Consider the following 23,936-nt stretch of genomic DNA (forward strand, 5'->3'; position numbering starts at 1 on the left):
GTCTATCTGTATTACAAACTTCTGAGATTTCCAGTTCCTAACTTCATAAAATTATTAGCAAACAGATTAGTTGTCCCTTCTCCATTAAGTTACATTAGACAGACTACAAAAGGTTTTACACTCAAACCAAAGCAAAAATATGTCAAGTCAATTACAATTATGAAAATTATAAATTACAACTTAAAAGTTAGTGATTGGCATCTATTTCTTGATAATGAAGCTTCAAATGTGCAATCAGTGGCTTTTAAAATCTAAATCACTTAACTTCCTATATTCAAGCATCATGTTGTGCTATACGCTAGGACACAGTGAGGAGTGGGGAAAAGACAGACCAATGAGCAATAATAAAAGGTTAAATACCATGATAGGGGGATACAATGGGAGCAGAAAGCAGGAGCATCTGAATGGTCTGAAAGAGATTAAGATGGAAGGATCAGTAAAAACTTTCAGGTAAAATTTAGAATGAGACCTGAAGGATAAGAAGCGTTAGCCAAGAAAAGATGATTGCAAAAGGAACAGCTTACACAAAGACCTACAAATGAGAGAACATGATCAGTTGTTCACAATGGCTACAGCTTAGAGCGCTAAGCAGGGCATGTCAAGAAGTGAGGCAGCCTGGTTTTTCAGTCTGCTTTTGGGAGTCATGCCTAGAAGCTTGGCCTAGAGGTTTTTTTTAGCTTTCTCAACAGTTCTGAAGCAACTAAAAACTTTTGTGTTTGGTTCATTATTGGCCATAAAGGCTCTGACCAACATAATCTCCCTTACGCAGATAATTAGCCCCCATATCAAAACATTCAACAACAACAACAAAATAAGTATTTAACCATAGGTCTCTTCACAATCTGATCTACACAATTTTCTCTCCCCCAAATATGGGCAGAAAGACTAAGGAAACAGGTTTATAAATTTCATAGAAGGCAAAAAGCTAGCAGACATTGCTAACATAATGTTTTAAGTTCTACACAAGTCCAAATGTATCTATTACTCAAATACAGGTAGAAATGAACCAGAGAAGGAAAAAAGGGAGGAAGCTAGGGAGGAAGGGAAGGAGAGAGGGAGGTAGTAATTATCAGAACACTAATCCCACTGTACTGGCATAAGCCAAAAATATACAGTAAACCTCTCCACCTTACCCTTTCTGCAACAGAGGACCCATCTGACAGAATTCAGTAGAACATATGGCTAAAACATTTACTAGCTGTATGACACTGAGAAAATTACTTAACCTCTTTGGGCCTAAGTTTCCTCCTTTGTGAAATGTGGATATTTATTACCAGTACCTATATGATGAATTCACCTCGATGTTTAAATGAGTTAATATACACCAGCTATTATTAATATACACTATTTACTACCAAAGGGGCACACTCTTCGTGATGTCACAAATAGTCACCCTTTTCTCTCCCTCTCAAGAAAGCATGTCAGAGAGTAACAAATTTTATCTTGAATCTACTTAAGCTACTCTACATGATTTAAGTAAATCATTCCTGAAACTTAGTTTACTGCTAATAATAAATACTGTATAAACCCACAGTAATGACCACACTTTAGTGTGTTACACCAACTAGGAATATCACTGATGTAGGCTGGGACAGAAATAGACAATTGCCTACCTCACTTCTTGATTTTATATGGCTATGCACTTTAAGGGAGACCAGGCCTACCTCTCCATTCCTTAGACCAGCAGCATCAGCATCACCCAGAAACTTGTGAGGAAGGCAAATTCTCAGTCCACATTGCAAAAAATACTAAAACTGGGGGTGGATCCCAGCAACCTGTGTTTTAATAAGTTCTCCAGGTCATTCTGGTACAATAAGACTAAGAACCACTAAGCTAATAATGGTGACTCCTTATCTCTTGTCAATGACTGGTTGAGGAATGGGTATGTGACAATTCTAATCAAGGAGAGGCACTGTGGAAAATTTTGTTTATCCTTAAAAATGAACAGAAAGAAGGGGATAACTTTCTCTCTCCTGGCCTTTAGATATTGTTGATTAACGATTTGATGCTCAGTGCTGCTGTAGCCATCTTGTAACCCTGTGAGGGCAAGCCTATCTGGCAGGCTGGGTCTTGATATAATCAAAGCAAAAAAAGAGATTGCTAATCGTGGATCCACCCTATGCATGAGACCTCCTGCTATTTTAAATAATGTGTTGTCCGGGAGTGTTGCTCAGTGGTTGAGCGTCAACCTATGAACCAGGAGGTCCTGGTCAGGGCACATACCCGAGTTTCAGACTCAATCCTTGGTGTGGGGTGTGCGGGAGGCAGGCGACCAATGATTTTCTCTCATCATTGATATTTCCATCTCTCTCTCCCTCTCCCTTCTTCTCTCTGAAATCAATAAAAATATATATTTTTAAAAATAAAATAATGTCATGTTTCATCAAATATAAAACATACCAATGGTAGAACACATCATTACTTTATGAATCATCAAGGGTGGACAATACTATTAACTACGTTGATATGCTATTCATTTAAATATTCAAAATGAATCAATTTCTGCAATACTCAAATATGAAGAAAATGTCCAGTTCTAAATGGAAAACAGTAAATTCCTTATTGTTTAAGCGAGGCAAGAAGGGGTTTTCTGTTGCTTGCTGCTAACAACAACATAACTGAGTTTTTTAAAGGATATTATTATGTTCAATTCTGGGTCTTAAGATGTAGAATAAACAAAAGATAGGGAAGAATAATGTGGGGAACCTTGAAATACAAAGTAAGAGAAAGTAAAATATTTAGACTGAGAAAAGAAAGCTTAGAAGAGGGCATCATAACTGTCCCTCTAATGGGCTGGAATCCTGAAAATGGATCTGACATAAAGCTCAGAAAGGCAGCTTTTAACCAAAGAAATGAAATCTACCAATGGAAAGAGCTGTCTTTAAAAATAGTTCATGCATTCCAGCAGAAATAGAGCAATCACTTCAAAAACTAAGAGTATGGTTCCTGTGCTGGTTAGGAAGATAGAGCAGACTACTCTCCAAGGACTCTTCCAACTATAAGATTCTAAAATATTATGACCACATTAGAACATAGCAAAGGTTAAGACTCATTAAAACATACAATCATATCAAAACTGCCAATAGGACCTGATCTAAGCAGAGTACCTAGGAGAAATTAAATTCAAGAATATGGAATGGAAATTACAATCCTCACAGGGTGATAAGATGGCTGCAGAAGCTCTAAGAATCAAATTAACAACATTTAAAGACCAGAAGAGACAAGGTCCCTTCTTTTTGTTCATTTTTAAGAATAAACAAAGATTTCCAAATATCTACCTACCCACAATCTAAACTCTTCTGGCTGGGATTTAAAGTTATCTCTCCACCACCACTACCTACCTTGAGACATTTTCCACTCCTCAATAAATCTACTCAGTATCTATATCCCAAAGTTATCCAAAACCCTCCCATCCCACCCCATCTCCCAGGCTAATTCCTGTCTAGTGTCTTTACTCATAATGTCCTTACAAACTTAGGACATCAGTAACCCTTTGTGCCCAACTGAAATTTGCAAATCTCACAAACTGCAATCAAAATACTTGGTCCAATGGTTAAGCTGGATCCAATTTTATGTACATAATGTAAACAAGTTCCAGGACCTTTACACTTCTTTACAATATTGGGAGCATTTTCAGCCCCTTAATAAATCTTACTAATTTACTTTAGAAGCTATTACAAATCTTTCTCAGTAGGAGTTTCATATTTAATGTATTTATACAATGATATTTATTAAACTATATTATCAAGTACCTGCAACTCAGAATTCTGGTTGGCTTAACTTAGAAAAAAGGAAAGTAAAGAATAAGGGTTTAGCCTGCCTAAAGGAATTGTCACTTAGTTATTCAGGTCATGGCAAATACATGGAGTTGAGTAAAATAAAAAAGAAAACAAGAGAAAGATCTACAGAACGATCAATCTTATTTTATCCTACTTCACAGGATGTCAATCTGAAAAGCAATCCAACTCCATCATATATATATTTTTAAATCTTTATTGTTGAAAATATTACATATGTCCCCCTTTTTCCCTCACTGACCCCCTCCATGCAACCCCACTCCAACTCTATCATATATTAAATAAAAAACAATGAGCCAGAAAAATTAAGTGACATGCCCAAGATAAAAAAAAAAAAATCTCCTTTTTATTTTCCAAGATAGGAACCTATCTAATAATAAAAGGAAGCTAACAATGAAAGCCTCTAGAATGCTTTAAAAAAATTAATAGAGAAATAAATCTAAGAGTTAAGGGTACAAAAAATGTTAAGAGGAAGGAGGGAGAAGCAGATAATGTACATGGGCTATATTAAATAGGAATATATACACCTACCATATAGTAAACCCAGAAAAGTGTCTCCTTTTCCTTCTCTTAGCCCACAAGAGCTATACTCTAACATCCCGAACTCATGGAAGCTTTATGGCCTGAATTTTCCAAATGATATTTTAAGATTCACCAAGGTTACAACTTAAGGAGTGGCTCTGATCAATTGTGGAAATACGGGAAAAATTCTAATGTTTTATTATAATAAGGTACTAAGTAGTTTCATTTCAAATTTCACAGAAAGGCAGCTAAATTGGAACTTAAAAAATTATGGAACACACTTAATTCTCCATAAATTACAAAAGAGAAACTTCACTTTTTTGGTTTGTTTTGGCTTACCAGGTATATAAATCTGTGCCTTTTAATTTTCTAAAAATTTTAAGACATTATTACAAAAGGCCTATTGGTTAACCCAGTGAGCCATTTAACCTCCAGAGTTTTAATTAAGTTGGTCTGTCTGGCTGACACTTGAGAGCCAGAAAAAGAACTCGGTAATGAGCCACAATGTTTTCAATAGCTCTTTAAACCATTATCCATTAACAGCAATGTCACATGCAATGGCTGAGTCCTAGCAGAACTACATCGTATAAGCGTTTAAGACCTCACAGACACTTTTATGCATTCGTCACTTATTCTCATTATAGCCAATCTTTTTGGACATAGGCCTCCAAAAAGATCACTTTAGGAAAAAGAAAACAGCTTTTCTTAAAGAGAAAAGGTTTATTATATCCAATTTTTTCCCCCTGTACATGAAAACAGGGAAAATAGAACACTTTACTAATATAATACCACTAGAGGCCCAATGCACAAAATTTGTGCAAGAATAGGCCTTCCCTTCCCCCTGCTGCCGGCACTGGCTTCCTTCTGGCACCCGGGACCCGGGCTTCCCTCTGGCCACTGGCAGGCACCCGGGACCCGGACTTCCCTCGCAGCCCCGGCTTGGGTCTGATCTAATTAGCATATTATGCTTTTATTATAGAAGATAGCAAAAACAGTAATCATAAGCTAAAATTACTTTCTAATAAAATAAGGCCATTTAAATTTATCAAAAAGTCAACAAATTTAATAAAAATTCGTTAGAAGACATTAAACCATATTCTGAGGGTCAGTCCTAATAATTATCAGTCTTTCAAGCATGAGATGGTTTATAAAATACTGTTTTGTATAAAATATAAGCATTACACAGTAGCATTTATTGCACACTCTATTTCCATATGCACTTAATTCTAAGACATAATTACAATTGCAGGAAAAATATGACTTGGTATATCAGAGATTTTGTCTCTTTTGTTGCCATTGTCATTTTTCAGGTTCTGACATAGTATTAAAAAAATCTTCATGTACCATGTCTTTCCTTGTTCACATAATTATGTTCTGTATCTGCTGGAGATAGACATCCATGATAAAATTAAGCCCCATAATAAAATCAAAGGGCAAAAATTAAAAAATAAATAATGAGTAACAAAATACATACTGAATTTAGTAAAATCACTACTTCAGGTGGGATAAAATACATATCCATTTTGTTTGCATAGCCTCTTACTCATCTTTTTCAGTTTCTGACAACAACACTTAATACAGCCCTTATTTTGTGCTAGACACTGTCTCAGCACGTTAGATACATAAACTCATTTATCCTCCCTATGAGTTAGATGTACTATTGTTACCTCACTTGACAGTTGAGGAACTGAGGCATAGTTCACTGACCTGTCCAAGATATCTACAGTCACAGAATTAAATGAAGAGTTTAAATTGTACTTCATTCTAAATCTCTGCTGTGCCTGGCCCAGCCCTTATTGAAAAAATACATGCAAAACAACAGGATAAACAACCATAAAAAAGACAACCAGTCAACAACCCAGCTATCTCAGCAAGTTACAGACACATGATTCTGACTGGTAAGGTAAAAATAATTTTTTGGAGGAGTCACTCTCATCTTAGTTTTACCCTTACAATCTCCCCTGTCTGCAATGGGGAAGAATGAATGAGAACAGGCCAGCACTACTTCCTGCTTGCTTCCCCAGTGAGTCGGCCTATTCACAGCCAGAAAGCCAATGGTCCCGCAGGCTTCTGCTTCAATTCAGGTACAGTAGTGAGGTTTGAAAGTGCCTCAAGCAGAGCCAACAGTTCTCTGATCCTTTACAATATCAAACTCTGCAATTGTGTGTCATAGCAGCCATGCTAGAATGAGGTCAATTACTCTAGGCATTTGCTACTTTTCCCTTCTCTCCCCCACTGGTGTTCAGGCTCTTTTCCCAGCACTTACTCAGTGCTATCGTTAGCCTTTTCCCCTTGGTTGTGCTGCCCCTACATTTATGTTATTCTAAGTCTTCTCCCCTATAGATTCCTCTGGGGAAAATGAAAGGTCTGAAAGGAAAAAAGAAAATGAAATCAAATGAAGTGAAAATTCAGGTGGTTCTTGTTTTAAGTTGCTGTTTTATCAGGTTCCTTTCAAAAGAACCAAACATTAAAACATTAGGAATATGACCTTAAAATAATAAACACAAATACACACACACACACACACACACACACACACACACACACACGTCATAACAGTGAAGGTCTTTCATTCGTAGGATCCCCCTTTTCTATCCACTAATTTCTAACTATACCCACTGTTCTTCTCCTCTAACCATGTAATAAACTGTTTCTCAAAACCCATTTCTGAGATATGAAATATTATAAAGAAACTAGCCTTAAATTATGCATATATACATATAAATTCTTTGGTTAATCTCTTCCCAACTGTCTGTCCCCTAGCGCGCTTCCCTCTGAGATTCATCAGGTTGCCTCATGCTTCCATGTCTCTGGATCTCTTTTGTTCATCAGTTTATGTTAATTCATTAGATTCCACATACAAGTGAGATCATGTGATACTTGTCTTCTCTGACTGGTTTATTTCCATTAGCATAATACTCTCCAGGTCCCTGCAAGCTGTCTCAAAGGATATATGCATAACCCATGGACACAGACAATAGTGTGAAGTTATGGGGGATGGAAGGGGGGAATGGAGATGAGGGGTGAGGGCCAATGGGGGGGAGGAGGGACAGGGACATCTGTAATACTTTCAATAATAAAGATAAATTTAAAAAAAAAAAAAAGCCCAGTGAGTGTGGCTCAGTGGTTGAGTGTCTACCTATGAACCAGGAGGTCGCAGGGCACATGCCCGGGTTGCAGGCTCGATCCCCAGTGTGGGGCATGAGGAGGCAGCCGACCGATGATTCTCTCTCATCATTGATGTTCCTATCTCTCTCTTTCCTTCCTTTCCTCTCAGAAATCAATAATTTTTTTTAAAAAAAATTTTAAATAAAACTAGACTTGACTACTAGAACACCACCATCACTTACTCAAGAAACAATGCCACTGAAGTTTTGTTTACTAATTTGCAAAACAAAGGTAACCTCACCTCCCCAATGAGGAGTTTAGAAATGATACTGTGTGCATGTGTGAGTATATCAAAGAACTAGATATACCAATGGAGTTAAAATACACCTTCAATCCAAGAAAATCACCTGAAGCAACATGTCAATACTAAGTTATCCAACCTTTCCCTTGGCAATAACTATTTTAAGCAGAGGAGTAAAGATCAACTAACTCCTATGCTTTTATGAAGAATTTTGACCAAATTGTGTTTCAAATTGATGCCTAGACAAACAAGGTAAGGGGCAATAAGGAAAAGGTGGTAAGATGACATACAGTCTAGGGCAGTGGTCGGCAAACCGTGGCTCGCGAGCCACATGCGGCTCTTTGGCCCCTTGAGTGTGGCTCTTCCACAAAATACCACGTGCGGGCGTGCATGTACAGTGCGATTGAAACTTCGTGGCCCATGCACAGAAGTCGGTTTTCGGCTTGGGCGAGTCTATTTTGAAGAAGTGGCGTTAGAACACTCAAGGGGCCAAAGAGCCGCATGTGGCTCATGAGCCACGGTTTGCCAAACACTGGTCTAGGATCACAGCAGCCTCAGATTCACTTAGTACAAACCATAATTTATTACCAACTGTTTTCTATTTTTTCCCCAACTCAGTCTTCAGAATAAATGTAACATGTTAACTCCTAGGTCTTACTCCTGAAAATTAACAGTGACTCCCAATGAAGTGTCAAAATGATTGATCAAGAACAAAAGCAGGCAAAGAACACCAGAAAGATATACATTCTTGAATTTAGGGATCTCAAAGTCTTATCCAAATGGTCACTTCTAGTTCATATACAATGCTAGAATCTGTCTTCTGAATACACTGTTATGCTACCTCATGCTACATAAGAGGGTAGAAAGTCTTAAAAAGCCACAAGCAGTGATCGCTGTCCAATGTTCTACCAAATGATGCTGACTGGATATTCGTGAACCGGTTATGAATGCATACTATCCACCAATAGATACAAGACCATTTTAGCTGTACTTTAGTTTTTCCAGTAAATGCATAACTATGAAATTGTATATAAATCAAATCATATTTAGCACTGCCTTGGGTTATTTCAAAAGTGCATTTGTACAGGAGGAAAAATCCAAATAAATATGGCCTTAAAATATAAAGATCACAAGGCACCAAACTATCTTTAAATCTTATATTTAGTATTTATTTAGTCTAATATTTAATAGGAACAAATACTAGTATTAACACAACTACTCAGTCAACAACAATACTGAAACAGCTTAACCGAAACTATGATGATTTCCAGGGAGATATAGAAAGAGGGCCTGTCAAGAATTGAGGCATCTCCTATCTGCAGCATTTGTAGAGGTGGTAGAATGAAATGACTTCCATGGGTGTTAAAGTGGACTACCACAAGAGAACCAAATCTGATAAGGTAATGTCAGAATGTTGGAGTAGGCAGCTCCAAGCTTCCCCCACCACACCATAACATCAAAGATAAGCACCAACTGCCAGACCCAAGTTTGTCAGAGCTCTGAAAAACAAAGATTTGTAGCAATCAACTCTACATGGAATCAAGGGAGCATTAACTTAAAATGGTAGGCAAGTTTTGTGGCATTTTTAATTGTCCTTGCCCTACCCCATCTCTGGTGCAGCAGCAGACTATTTTCCCAGAATGAGGCCTTGCTCCTTGGTTCCAGAAAAAACAGTCAACCTGATTTGCAAATTATTATGTAACTCTGTTCTAACCTGTCTGGGAGCCACCTGGAGGACGACACAGGTGCAGTCTGTTTTGCCTAACTCAAACCCTCCCATGCTGGAGAAGTAACTGGCATTGTTTGTAAACATTTTAAAGTAGAGGAACAATTTGTAGACACTGGAGGTAAAAGATGACAGTTGAGACAAACCCTAGACCACTTGAGATCTAGGAGGAAATGTTAAGAAGAGAGTTGCTTTGTGAAATTAGGGCAGTCAAAAGTACCCATGTGTACTGGGAAACTTAGAAAGCAACAAGTATGCCCAAGACGAGATGCATGCTCAAAGAAAACCTTAAGCTTTCACCTTGGGTTGAGTGCAAATTCCAAAGACTATTTAAAACCTGGCAGAAAGCAGATGAGGTCCGCTCCCAGGCACACAGGGTGTAACGGCGCCCACAGCACCTCACCAGGTGGGACTGAGACCCACAGGCAATTAGTGCATCTTAATAAAGCATGAATACCTTTCTCAAAGAAAACCCTCCCAAAAGCCTCTAAATCAGAGCAAGAGACCTCCTCTGGCCGTCTTCCTGGTTGCTATTTTTAGGCAGTTCAACACTGGGCACAGTCTGGCACCACTGGCAGCAAGATGTTACTGCTGGCAGCGCGACGGCCTCCAGCTGCTCCGCTGACAGCCACTTTGAGCATGGCCAAGGCTAAGAAAAGATGGAGAGGAGGAGAGGGCAACTCCCACAGAGTAAAACACATCATGTGTCAGACACTATGCCAACATCATCTCATCCAAACCTTGAACAACCCTACCATGTAGGTAGAATTCTCATTCTACCAATGGACAAACAAACCAAGGCTCTGAGAACTCAGCAAATAGTTATAAAGCTTAAGCCTATGACACTATGAAAACTGAGAAAAATTCATTATCTGCAGAGCTAAAGTGATGGATAAGGAAGCCCACCATATTTCCACTTGTTATAACATGAAGTTAGGTGGAACAGGTAACGTTATACATTATAGTCCAGCTACAAAGGCTCTGTTTAACCTACAGCAAAACTAGAGATTTACCTGTTGGTAACCTTCATTACAGCTACTTTCATAAACACCTAATTTCCCTATTTGAAGATTTATCTATATCCAAGCCCAAAATGCCTTCATTTTTTTGTCAAACTGACACTGAGTCAACTATAAAAAAAAATTTTTAAACCTATGTTAAAGAAAAATCACAAGTTTTATAGGTTGAACTGTGTCTTCCAAAAAGATATGTGAAAGTCCTAACCTCCAGTATGTCAGAATGTGACCTTATTGGAAACAGGGTAGTTGCAAATGTAATAAGTTAAGATGGAGTCATACGAGAGTAGGCTGGGCCTTAATCCAATATGACTGGTGTCTTATAAGAAAAGGAAAATGTGGACACAAATACAGAGGGAAGAATGCCATTTGACAATGAAAGCAGAAACTAAGAAGGGTCCAGGAAGGATTCTACCCAGAGTCTTAGAGGGATCATGGTCTTCCTGACAACGTGGTTTCAGACTTCTGGTCTCCCAAACTGTGATAGAATAAATTTATTAAATTCATTAAAATGGGCTAATGTACACACCAAGGTAAGCCCCTCCCCCACCCCAAATCAAGGCCTCTCTGACATAGAAACCGGAATGAAATTGGAGGTCCTTCTTAACTGCAAACCACACGAAACCAATCCCATGTACTTGGTTTTATAACAGAGATAACAGATCATTACAGCACAGAGAGCAGGGTACTGAGCCATAGTGACTGGGTAGGAGTCAGGTTTTCCAACCTACAGGCAGAAATAATAGGAAACTGTCTTATGGAGGGAGAGGTTATCCAAAAGAATACTATTAAGGACAAAATTACTAGCAGACCATAAATATTTATTCCAGTCAAATCAATAATTTCACATGCACAGCAATGAATTAGTCTACTCTAGTATAATCTTTCAAAAGTTTATCATATCTGGGGTCAACCTACAGCAACCTCAAGAATTAATAATATTTTGAAACTTTGAAAATTACAAGTGGCCCAAGAAAATAAATGTATTAAAAGTAGATTACCTCATTAAAAGTCTTACTTCTTTGACTGCAGGTAGTCATCGGGCAGTTATCAAAGAGTACAACCTGATTCTCAACCAAAAAAGAACTTTTGTATAGACACATTAAAGTTGAAAACAAAAAGGATACAACATATCCCAACTATGGAAAAATCATAAAAGAAAAAAAATTAAGCACAAACATCTGAGAGAGTTAAAAAAAAAGGGGGGGGGGGAGGAGCTTGGATCAAACAGAAAACTTCTAGTTTTACTGTATGTTTGGCTGTAAATACAACTGAGCCAAAACTCTTAAAGACAGTTGCTCAAGTATCAAGTGAGCTCTTCCTGTGTTCTTTAAATCTTATTTACTGAATGGTTCTGTCTGAGCTTACAGGAGTCCAGTTGCCCAAGAAGCAGGCATCTAGCTAGAAAAGAGCCATCTAAGGTTGACAGTTGGACTACAAGTTGACAGATGCTTTCTTTATAAAAAGCAAATAACTGATTATTAAGGTACTAATTCCCACTAGATCCCTGGACTTTATCTACACAGAAAACAGATTAAAATAAGCCTCTACATTATTTTCAGTTCATGTAACATTTCAAAGGCAAGAGACTGAAACTACCACCTGAGCCAACCAGACCTTGGGGAACTGTCACAAGCCACCCAAGTTGGCTGCAGCTGTTTTCAAGGTAGCATTACAATGAAATACTTCCTTAGGGGCTTGAGGGTGGGGAATGAGTGTTGTGAGTGTGTGTATTTATACTTATATTTGCATCATAGAGCCTTATTTCTCCCCTCTCAAAACTGGTGTTGAATTCCTACCCATCATTGAAGCCCAACTTAGGTTCCATGTTCAGACTTCCCTTTACAGTCCTGATTGAGCGTGAGAGAAAGATTTTGTTTGTTCATTTAAGTTGTGAGTAGGGCTAGAAAGAAATGAAAATACCTGATGGGTTTGTTTGTTCATTTAGTTGTGGTAAAATACACATAACATGAAACTTACTGCCTTAACCATTTTTAAGGGTACAGTTCAGTGGCATGATGTACACTCACATTGCTGTGCAACTACCACCAGCATCCATCCATAGAACTCATTTCATCATCTCAGCCTTTCCATTCCTCCTTTCCCCCGCCCCAGGCAACCACCATTCTAGTTTCTGTCCCTATTAATCTGACTACTCTACTCTAGGTACCTCATAAAAGTGGCATCACACAGTATTTGTCCTTTTGTTACCAGCTTATGTCACTTAGCATGCCCTCAAGGTGCATCCATGATGTAGCATGTGTCAGAATTGTCTTCCTTTTTAAGGCTGAATACTATTCCATTATATGTATGTGCTACATTTTGTTTATCCATGATCCATTCATGGACACTGGGATTACTTCCACCTTTTGGCTATTATGAATAATCCTGCTATGAATACAGGTGTATAAATCTCTTCAAGTACCTGGTTTCAATTCTTCTGAGTATATACCCAGAAATGGAATTGCTGGATCACATGTAATTCCTTATTTAATTTTTTGAAGAACCACCATACAGTTTTCCATAATGGCTTACACTATTTATTCCCATTAACAGTGCACAAAGGTCCCAATTTCTCCATATTCTCACCAATACTTGTTATTTTCTAGTCTTTTTATAGAAGCTATCTGCATAGGTATGAGGTGTTATTTTTTGGATTTAAAAATTGTTATTTGAGTTTATATTCATGTCAATCAAGAGTAACTATTATTTAAAGTTAAGCAATTCATTTTTTACTTGGTCTTAAGAAAATATCCTAGGGTCTGTGTTAATTAATATTACTATAATGCCACTAAATAAGATTTTTGGAGAGTCCACCCAAGTGAGCTTTATGAATTGAAAATTGAAAAGGTTTATGGTCCTGGCAGGGTAGCTTGGTTGGAGCACTGTCCCAATATGCCAAGGTTGCAGGTTTGATCTCCAGTGAGGGCACATAAAAAAGGCAACCAATGAATACATGGATGGAATAAATTAATGTTTCTTTCTTTCTTTCTTTCTTTCTTTCTTTCTTTCTTTCTTTCTTTCTTTCTTTCTTCCTTCCTTCCTTCCTTCCTTCCTTCCTTCCTTCCTTCCTTTTCCTTCCTTCTTTCTCTCTCTCTCTCTCTCTCTCTCTCTCTCTCTCTCCCCCGCCCCTCTGCTTCTCCCTCTTTCTCCCCGTTCTCTCTCTAAAATCAATAAATAAAATTTTTAAATGAGGTTTTTAAAAAAATATTTATTCATTCAATTGATTGGGGTGACATTGGTCAACATGAACATAAAGGTTTCAGGTGTAGGTTTCCATGTTACAAGATCTGTACATTGCACCGTGTGCCCACCACCCAATAATGAGGTTTTAAACACAGTGTAAGCACTGTAACATCTACAGCAGCATTATGTTCTGGGATCCATGGGTGTAACAGTACTTATTTTGATTAGGTTCAAACAGAGTCACTCAATGTATAACTTTTATTCTAACTATAATTTTCAGTTTTATCTCTCAAGTACAATAGTCTAATAAAATATTAATTACTTATTAGCCATACAGGTCACAGATTTTAGTTTGCAAGAAAAAAATCAAGGATCCTTATCTAAACCACCAGTACAGTTTCAACTAGTGGTAAGATTATGTAGAGGAACTTTAATTATTAAAGAATAGCCTCTAAATGAACATATATTTATTAATGTTTTAGTAACCTAATTTTAAAAAGCCAATTAAGAATATTAGAAAATGTAACCTAAGTAATGTTTGAAATTAAAAGAATATCTTAAAACCATTAACTGTTAAACCTTCAATACTAGAGTAGCAGGTCTTTATTTTTTAAATATTGTATGGATTTCTATAAGAACGTATAAAATATTCTGACATGTTTTGATGAAAACATTTTGGTTTCAGTTTAACATTAAATTTAGATGCTTTAACACCTTTTCAAGGAAATTTTAGGTGATTTAAATTCATGTGGTTATTAACACACAAACCAAACAGAATTCATTAAGCTTTAGTCATATAAAGTTAGTATAAATTTCCAAATTTAGGTATAAATTTTGCACAAATTTTAGGTTATATGTTTGGTGGCCTGTAAATTAACACATGAAAAACAAAGAGTGACTTCTACTAGTAAAAGTAGTAACCTGGGTAATAGTGCAGACAAGGTCTCCAGGTACAGGACATGGTTTGTTAAAGTTACATTAGCTGTGGTCACATATCCCAAACTGTCCTAAACCAGATGAAATATTTTTTAAAACTTGAAAACTGACAAGCCTCAAGCATAAGAGCCATAATGCTTTTTATTTCGCCTATGAAAGCCATTTTACCTTAGTGTAATTTCATCTGAAGAAAATTTATTTAAAACTCTAGTATTATTTGATTATATTTTAGTTTAATATGGATCACACTTAAAATGATTAAACTTTGTTATATTTTTTAAATCTAATTTAAATATTTGTTTTACCTGACCAATTGAAATAGAGGATGGGCTGTTTCTGTATGATCCTCAGGATAAAAATAGTTTTTGTATTTTTTAAAGGACACAATGAGAGAGAGGCCTGACATGGCTCGCATATTGGAAAATATTAAATTAAAACATAAATCAAAGTTTTTAAAAAGAAATTGTCTCTTTCACCCTTTAATCAATAGTACACACGCACACACGTACACACGTACACACACACACACACAGACACTATACCTCTTTTAATCTGAAGGGTACCTGGGCTAAGCACAGAATTATACAAAACTGTTGCCTCAGCAGAACTACATTCCCCAGCCTCCTTTAATCTGGGTACAGTCACAGGGCTACTTCTCCACAATAGAATGTCACCACAAGTGATGAGTGTCACTTCAAGTTAGGGATTTTAAGAAGCAATTATTCTTTCTCTTACATTTTCTTTCTTTTCACTGGCTGAATGCTGAGTGTTGAGTCCCTAAAGGATGTCAAAGGCATCATCTGCCAGGGGACCCACAGTAGACAATACATTTCTATTGTGTTAAGCTAAAGAAATTTGTGTTATTATAGTTGAGGAAACACTGTAATAGTCACTAACAAACATGTTGTATATTCACTGCCTTTCATATTTAAGTAACTTCTACTTAATTTGGAAGTTCTCCCAAGCATCCTTAAAAAAGAAAAAAACACTTTGAAAACAGATTGTTTATATTGCTGTAAGCTGTCTGTTTATTCTACCCATCAGTCTTGTCCTTGACAACTGGCTACTGTTGCATTTTTTTTCTGTTTACTGTATGCTCAGATGAATTTTAATTTAAAGCCTCACTATAACCCCCTTTCAAATGAACTAAAGTTTAAAACCATTCCTGCTCCATATATGTAGTTCAAGTGCTGATATGGCATTGAGACATTATCACATTCCATCTAATGACTATGTTACAAAAGCAGAAATTTAAAAGTGGATTGAAACAGCCCCTCTTCACTTCTTTATTGTATATAAGGGCCAACAAAGCATGAGAAGTGCAATATATTTCACTTAACCTTGAAACACTGCAGTATCTCCAAAACTAGAACTTCCCCAAACAATTGAACCTTGATGTTTTCAAGAGCTGCATCTTGACACCATCACAGATTCAAAAATATATCAGTCATGCCACAGTGTATGCTTCTGTAACATGGATGCCTTCAACACATGACTGGCAAAATGCGAATGACAACAGTGTGATGAGGAAAGACTGTTGGTTCACGAGTGAATCTTCCCAGCATGTTAATGTTTGAAGCTATCAAAGGCAAGATTTTTCGCAAATAATGGGAAATAATGAAGACTTTAAGAAAAACAGTGAGAATCTTACCAAAGTGCCTCCCTTTGGTACAAGTAGTGACAGCTGACTTAGTGGCTTCAATATCCGTTGTTTCATTACCTGATGATGCTGTGGGCACACAAGAAGCTACACCATGGATCAGAGCTTTAATTTTGGTGACAGTGGCCTCCAGTAGAAGCTAATCCCTACAAGAATCTACATATCAAAAGAAAAAAAAAAAAAGCATGTTCCAGGATAAAATAAAGCATGGAATCACCTAGGTATGATACTGAGTGCATATGTCACTATCTACTGTGCTAGCATTTTTATTTGGATTGTCATGTGTTTGTTAATGCTCTGGTTACAAGGTTACATTTCTTTAAGTAGTCTCACCTTAATCCTATATTTCTACAGCCCTATTATTTTTAGTGTGATTTTGCAGAATGAGAGATTTTTCATGAATGCATATATCACATTACGGTAGATATGAGCATACCACAAACTGAAATGGTGAACTGCAAATGGCAAGCAAATAGGCAAAATGACAAACTCTGATCTCATAGCGACCCATTCAATATCCTGTAATGTACCTGACAAATACCATCTCCTTTAATCCTAGATTACTACACCTTGAAAACTATCTAAAATTTATGTGGTACCTATCAAATAATGGAAACCTCAAATACAGTCCAAAAATGCTTCAAACAGATGTCATTGCTTTTAACGTCAGTTTTGTTTTAACAATTTTTGCTTGATCTGCAAATGGAGTAACAGATCCTTTCTGTGGAATCTCTTCTCTTCCAACCCGAAGGCCCACCATTACCCACTAGGTCTCAGCAAAACCATTTTGCTTAAATTTTGAATACATAAATTCTTTATTGCAAGGCATAATCTGTTCCTTCAGAGTCAGCTTTAATGAAAACTGCTTTACAGAAGGCAAAATGAAAGCATCCTAAATATACAGGGCTATTTATAACTACTATTTAGTTGACATCTCCAAAACTGTCTTCCTTATGACCAAGCAAACTGACAGCTTTGGAGTTTTGCTCATTTTGATCCAGGATCACAGAGACTCCAACCCACTCTACACTGTACTTGCTTTTATATATCCTGTGTCCCATCTCTCCTAGGATTTCTGATGAGCTTCCCCCAGGACCTTGGGTTTTCTCACCACTGCCACAGTACATTCCTGGATGGAGCTCAAAAGGATATTATTTTGGTGTGTGTAGATTTTAGGTGTCCTTACCAGCATGAAGTAGTAAAATAAAACACTATATGACCCCTTCCGATCCACTCTCCTAGCTATTCAACACCATGATCTATCAAACAAAATGTAAGTCAGTCATTTTTCTCTGCTCCCTTCATTTCCATCTCTATTGATATTCATCTAATACCTATTAGGTCAATTTTCCCCTGTCATTCACCAGTTTCTTTTTACGAATCCTATCCTTGGCACCGATTTCAACAAATACAACATTTCTGAAAATTTGAGACATGAAATTAACTCTCATTGAATATCAATTTTCCCAACACAGTAAAATACCTCTAACCTGGCACTTCTGAAATACCAACAGTGATCATTTGTGTTAATAATGACCTTGAAGTTCTTCAAACTTCCAAAGGAGCTTCTGAGTCAAAGGAATATTCAGTTATATACCATACAGGTTTAATGTTAAATGTCTTGCCTGGCTGGTTTGGCTCAGTGGACAGAGCGTTGGTCTGCGGACTGAAGCGTCCCGGGTTCATTTCCGGCCAAGGGCACGTACCTGAGCTGCAGGCTCGATCCCCAGTGGGGGACGTGCTGGAGGCAGCCGATCAATGATTTTCATCATTGATGTTTCTCTCTCTCTCCCTCTCCCTTCCTCTCTGAAATCAATAAAGAAATATTTTTTAAAAAATGTCTTTACAGTATCCTGAATCTTAACTATAGTATATGACAACCCATATGCCATAGTATACAGCAAATATAGCTACTATTTATAATATACACTTTCATCAACCCATTCCAGCTAAGAATAAGTTCCAATCAAAGACTGTCTAAATACTGGTGTTCCAATAAAATCATCGTCAGAGCTTCCTTTATACATTCCACCCCTCTTAATCTGACATGCCCAGTGCTTAAGTTTAAAAAATATTCCTGAATAAGTCTAATATAAACTCCTTCTCCTTGAGAGCTAACACTGTAAATACTGGTAGAAATCAGCCTATAGAACTATGGTTCTCATCCCTGTCTGTCTACTGCTTGGGAAACTTACTGAAAACACAGTCTTTTAAAATATATAGGTTCTGCCCTAGCCAGTTTGGCTCAGTGGATAGAGTGTCAGAACATGAAATGAAGGGTCACAGGTTCAATTTTTGTCAATGACATGTATCTCGGTTGCAAGCTCGATCCCAGGCCCGGGTTGGGCACCTGTAGGAGGCAACCAATCTAAGTGTCTCCCTCACACCAATGTTTCTAACTCTCTCATCTCTCCTCCTCCCTTCCACTCACTCTAAAAATCAATGGAAAAATATCCTCGGGTGAGGATTAATAAAACATATAGGATCTAAGGCCAATCCTAAACATACTGGACCATAATCTCTTTTGATGGAACCCAAGTATCTGACTCGCCAAGTAACTCCAATGCACAGCCAAGGTTTGAAAACAAATGCTTTAAACCCTTAAGGAAAGAGGTGTTGCTGCTCTTGGTGTTTCCAACAGGTCAACAGAGAACCAACCAACCTATGGGTACAGCATTTAGGTGAGACCTGCAGGAATGAAGAGTGGCCAAGAGGGTACTGTCAACCCTAAAAATTCCTTCTAATGTGGAATATCACAGGATTGGAAGGTGTGTCTATCCTAGGAAAGAGATTGGGGTAAAGTGCTGAAAATAATTTGAATCACATTAGTGGTTATAATCAATTAAAAGTCATAAGCCTACCCTAGTCTCTGCAGAGGTCTCAAAGAACTTGCTCCTCGAGAGGTCCCAGTGGTTCAAGAATATCATTCCTCCACTTTCAATAAGCCAGAACAGCAAAATCCCACAGTAAAGCCAAGTCATTAGTGAGAAGAGCCTCGTGACCATTGTAAGAGAAGTCTGATGTAGAAAAACTGCACATATTTTGCCATTAGTGAGATCTGGCTTCAAAGCCTTCCTCCACCAGTTAAGTGACTTAGATTACTTAACCTCTCTAAATTCATACCATCACCTGTAAAATAGGCCTGAAAAACATGCAAATTTAAATGAGACAATATTTGTGAAAACAGAATTTTCAACATACTATAGTTTCCTTTCCTCCTTGGTGATTTCTACATGTCTCTTGCACTCTCCCTAATACTTCTATTAGCCCTTACTCAATTTATTGTTATTAATACAGGGAACACGAGGCATAAACTTTCATTCTGTTCCTCCAAAACTAACATGAAGCTTCAACTCTGACAACCCATTGAAAATACACCAGTGTCTAGATTCATATAGTAACTTCTTCAGGACAGATTTTTTTTTCTCTCAGGTCCTGATTCCTGTAGAGCAAATGGCTCTCAAACTTTAGAGAAGGGAAGAATTACTAGAAATCTCGTTTAAAATATAATCTCATTTCCCACCAACAATTTCATAACTGATTCAAGCAAGGATTCTCAATGGCCACTAAAACTACTAGGTAAAAGGTTATTAGGAAACAGCATAGTGACACCTTTTCAAAATATTACCCCATGAGTTACTTACTGATTGCAATCAGGAAAATGTACCTTTATCTGGCAGTCAGAGCCTTAATCAAGAGGTAAACTTAGCATTGCTAATAGTAGGATGAATGAGGTATCATGTGCCTACTGATACAATGCATATATAAAGTATAAGTAGTACTTCTGACTAAAATATGTAGCCTGAATATAATCAAGACCCTAGATGCAACTTACAGTTTACCTATAATACAGAAGATAGACAACACATGTAGGAAACAATTAGGTGATACAAAAAAGTTGACCTAGACTCTGCAAAGGTCCATGTCATAAAGGAAAAAAAATGTATGAGGATTGTTCTAGAGTTAAAGAAACATAAAGGCAATACATGAATTTAGATTAGATCTCTGTTTGCAGGTGGAAAAAACTATAAAAGACATTGTTGGGGACAACTGGGCAAATTTAAATGTGAAGCAGCTACCAGATGATTTTATAGAATTATGGAATAATTATGGTATTATTGTTAATTTTCTTAGATAGGGTAATGATATTGTAGCTATGTAGAATTACTCTATTTACTATTTGAAGTGAAGTATGGAGAGATACAACTGCATGATACATGTTAAACACATGTCTATGTTAATTACTGAATCCAGGTGTTCAAAATACAACTCTTTCTAGTCTGTATGCTTAAAAGTTTCAATAGCCCTAACAAGTATGGCTCAGTGAATAGAGCGTCATCCTGCAGACTGAAGGATCCCAGGTTCGATTCCGGTCAAGGGCATATACCTTGGTTGCGGGCACATCCCCAGTAGGAGGTGTGCAGGAGGCAGCTGATCGATGTTTCTCTCTCATCGATGTTTCTAATTCTCCATCTCTCTCCCTTCCTCTCTGTAAAAAATCAATAAAATACATATTTTTTTAAAAGTTCCAATAATAAAAACTGAGCAAAAATACACATTCCCTGGCCCCAAACTCCAAGGCTCTAGTTCCTTAATCCTGTGGTAGACCCATAAATCCACATTTTAACAAGCTCTGGGCCTATTCCAAAACAGAGGGTTCTCTGACCACTCTAAGAAACACGGCTGAAGAGAGAAGGTGGAGTGTGTCTGCTGTCTGGAAGAGCCTGGGTTCCTAATTCCCAGCCAGCGCTCTTTTATTGGCAGGCTTCCCAAGCCATGGACTTGGTGTTTTCCTCACTTTTGCCATCTTTCTTTATGTTTCCAGTATATTTAAGATGGAATGAAAAGGGGGCATAATGGTGAAAAAGAAAGTTTCCATTTCATGTACCTATGAGCATCCAGCCAGGGTTATCAATAATTACTCTACCTCCCTTCCAAAAGTACTGTGAAGAAAACTGTTGTTTACCTTTCTGTGAACTACTCAAATTTCTTCCTAGAAATGAATGATGAGTATACAAACCATGCTCTACAAATGGATGACCAAGATAAAACAGAAATAGCTTCCTCAAATTTAAAAAAAAAGGCAAAAATGTTACACTCAGAATAAGTTATTTTAAAAACTACTTGTTTGATATTTCAGGATAAAAGTGATATTTATACCTATACAAAAAGAAACTTTTTGTTAGCAATATGCAAAATACCTTACGATATTGTGGTTTGTTTTAAGGTATATAAGATCATATGATATACCAGATCTACCCCCCATAGGCACCTATCTCCTAAACTCTAAGGGACCTCATGAGACTTGCAACCAGGGGAGCAATGGGTAGTGGCAGCTCATCCTGGGGTAACCCCACTGAACCTGTCTCCAAGGTCCCCTTTTCTCTGACTTCTCATTGAGCCAAAGCAGCCCAGCCTGGGCTCTCCTGTTGCATCTTCTATGCCCTTCTTTGTTTCACTGTCCTACTAGAAAATGTGTTTTTATGCAGTCAATAAATTCTTGCTTGCTCTTCTAAAAAAAGAAATTTTTAAAAAGAAAACTATAAAAAATGAGCAATGTAAAATACTTTCATTTTACCTAAAATTGCAAATTCACAAAATTAGCTAATAAACCAGCATAACAAGTTTCTCAAGAAGTCTAATCTACTATAAATTTTAACATTAACAGGAGAGATATATATGCCTTTATAGGTAGCAAAGTGACTAAAAATAATGAGAATTTATTTAACAATAAGTCAAAATAACATATGACAGGACTTCAAACAATTCCTGGGAAACCTATACATTTTTTAATATTTTAATTGTTCAAATTAGAGTCTGAAATTCTTTCTTTAAAACTTCAGAGCATTAATAATACCAATACCATAACAGACTTTTCAAAATTGAAAGGACCTTAAAGATCAATCAATTTAACTCCTTATTTGCTAAATACAATATGAGGAAACTACTATCAGAGTTTTTGGTAACTTGTAGAATGATAAATCTGATTTCTCAACTCCAATGTTCCCTTTATTCGGGGGTGGGAACATCTGGCCCACAGGCCGAAACCATTTGGTCTGGCCCTGCCAAGGCAGTAGGGGTGAGTTAATTAAATGTTTGACCACATATAGCAGGCTAATTTTTAAGCTGATAATTTGGTATGGCCTGAGAATGATGTTATAAATATCCTAGTGGCCCTTAGCAGAAAAAAGGTTCCCTACCCCTGTGATACCATGAAATGCCCTGTGCTTTTTAATTTGTTAAAATATCTCTAATAGTGGTGAATAGTGGAATGTCTTCAGGCAACAGACAATTCATTGAACTTTTTAAATGAGGCTATATTTTTATGATTTTTTTAACTTAACTCATTCAGAGCTAAATAAGAAATCCAGAATTTCTGAATAAAATGAAGTAAATAAACAAAATATCCTGGGGAGTAAACTAAAGTTTTAGCCCCAATTATTTGCAGAGAGCATACTATAAAAGCAAACCAATCCATGGTGAAAATAGCAAAATTTACTACACGGTTTATTTCTTTTTGCATCCTACAGAATCTTTTCAACAATCCAGAAATTATCCATTACATAAGCCTAACTAATTGACCTTATGGATAAAGTTTGAAAAATCAAAGCAAATGATGTAAAAGACAGAAACGAACTGCTTATGAATTCTGATATGTGCCTATTATATTTCTGGACTGCTAGACTTCCGTAATACAGATTTTGAGGTTTTCTTCCTAGATCATCCTGGAAATAACTATATTTTATCACTAGTTGCAATTTTACTCAAAGTATGGCATTTTTTCATAACCTTTCCTTAAAAATTCACCATAAATGTCAAGTTTTTACTGTTTCTGTTAACTCAAAAATAATCTTCAGAGTTGTTCTCTTCATAGTCACTATCCTTTAGGAAGTACTAGCTCCCTGTCTAAATTTAATTCATGTTTTTCTATAATTTTTCAAGTGAGGATAACTAGATGAGACTTTATGTTGTTAAATTTGACCCTTTTTTCTTGATGGTATCAAAATGCCTGCCCATTGCAAGAGCATAAAATTATTATCATACACTTTCTTTTAGAGTTTTTACAGTTTAGTATTTTATTGCATCTTTCTTTCTTTTAGAATTTTTGTTTATGTAGAGATCAACTTTTCCCCCTAACTGGATAGTCAATGGCCTCAATATCATTTGTTAAATGATCTTGTTCCCATTCACTGATTGGAAGTGCTACCTTTACTGTCTAAATTCCCACGAACCTGTCAATTTATTTCACATTTTCTGCTTCACTACCTATATGCTTAATTCCTCTGCCAGAAGCACATTGTTCAAATTATTAATACTTTAAAGCACATCCACTTTCTACGAAGATAAATCTCAACTTTTTCAAGGGTTTTTTGACTACTCAAAACACATTTACTTTTCTCAGATCAGTTTCTCCTCAAAAATTTCCATTGAATTTTGAACCAGAATTCCATTAAATTTATGGATACACTGAAAAACAATTATATTTTTACAATACTGAAATTCCTACCCAATAACAGGCAGACATATAAAGCCCCCTTTAAACAGACATACAGACACACACACACACAAATACATGTATATAATCTTTTAATGTGACTATAACTAGTCCACCAGCCCCACAAGAATGAATTTCTTAAATCACAAGATCTTAGAGATAGAGGGATATTACAGATCGCTTAGTCCA

At 36.8% G+C, this 23,936-nt stretch overlaps 1 protein-coding gene and 1 long non-coding RNA gene across 3 annotated transcripts in view; both read right to left on the reverse strand.

Moving 5' to 3' along the window:
* The window catches only part of XKR6 (XK related 6), a 234,341-nt gene that overhangs the window by 204,474 nt on the left and 5,931 nt on the right, over positions 1–23,936 (reverse strand). The window lies entirely within an intron of this gene.
* Positions 1–23,936, reverse strand: part of LOC129149440 (uncharacterized) — a 50,054-nt gene that overhangs the window by 25,900 nt on the left and 218 nt on the right. The window contains exon 1 of one of the 2 annotated variants that reach the window (XR_008556334.1): positions 6,586–6,665. The exons of the other annotated variant lie outside the window; for it this stretch is intronic. This is a non-coding gene — a long non-coding RNA (uncharacterized LOC129149440). Of the gene's footprint in view, positions 1–6,585; positions 6,666–23,936 lie in introns of those variants that run through there. 2 annotated transcript variants of the gene reach the window in all.

Source organism: Eptesicus fuscus, chromosome 6 (genome assembly GCF_027574615.1).
Source record: "Eptesicus fuscus isolate TK198812 chromosome 6, DD_ASM_mEF_20220401, whole genome shotgun sequence".
In the NCBI taxonomy this organism is placed as follows: domain Eukaryota; kingdom Metazoa; phylum Chordata; class Mammalia; order Chiroptera; family Vespertilionidae; genus Eptesicus; species Eptesicus fuscus.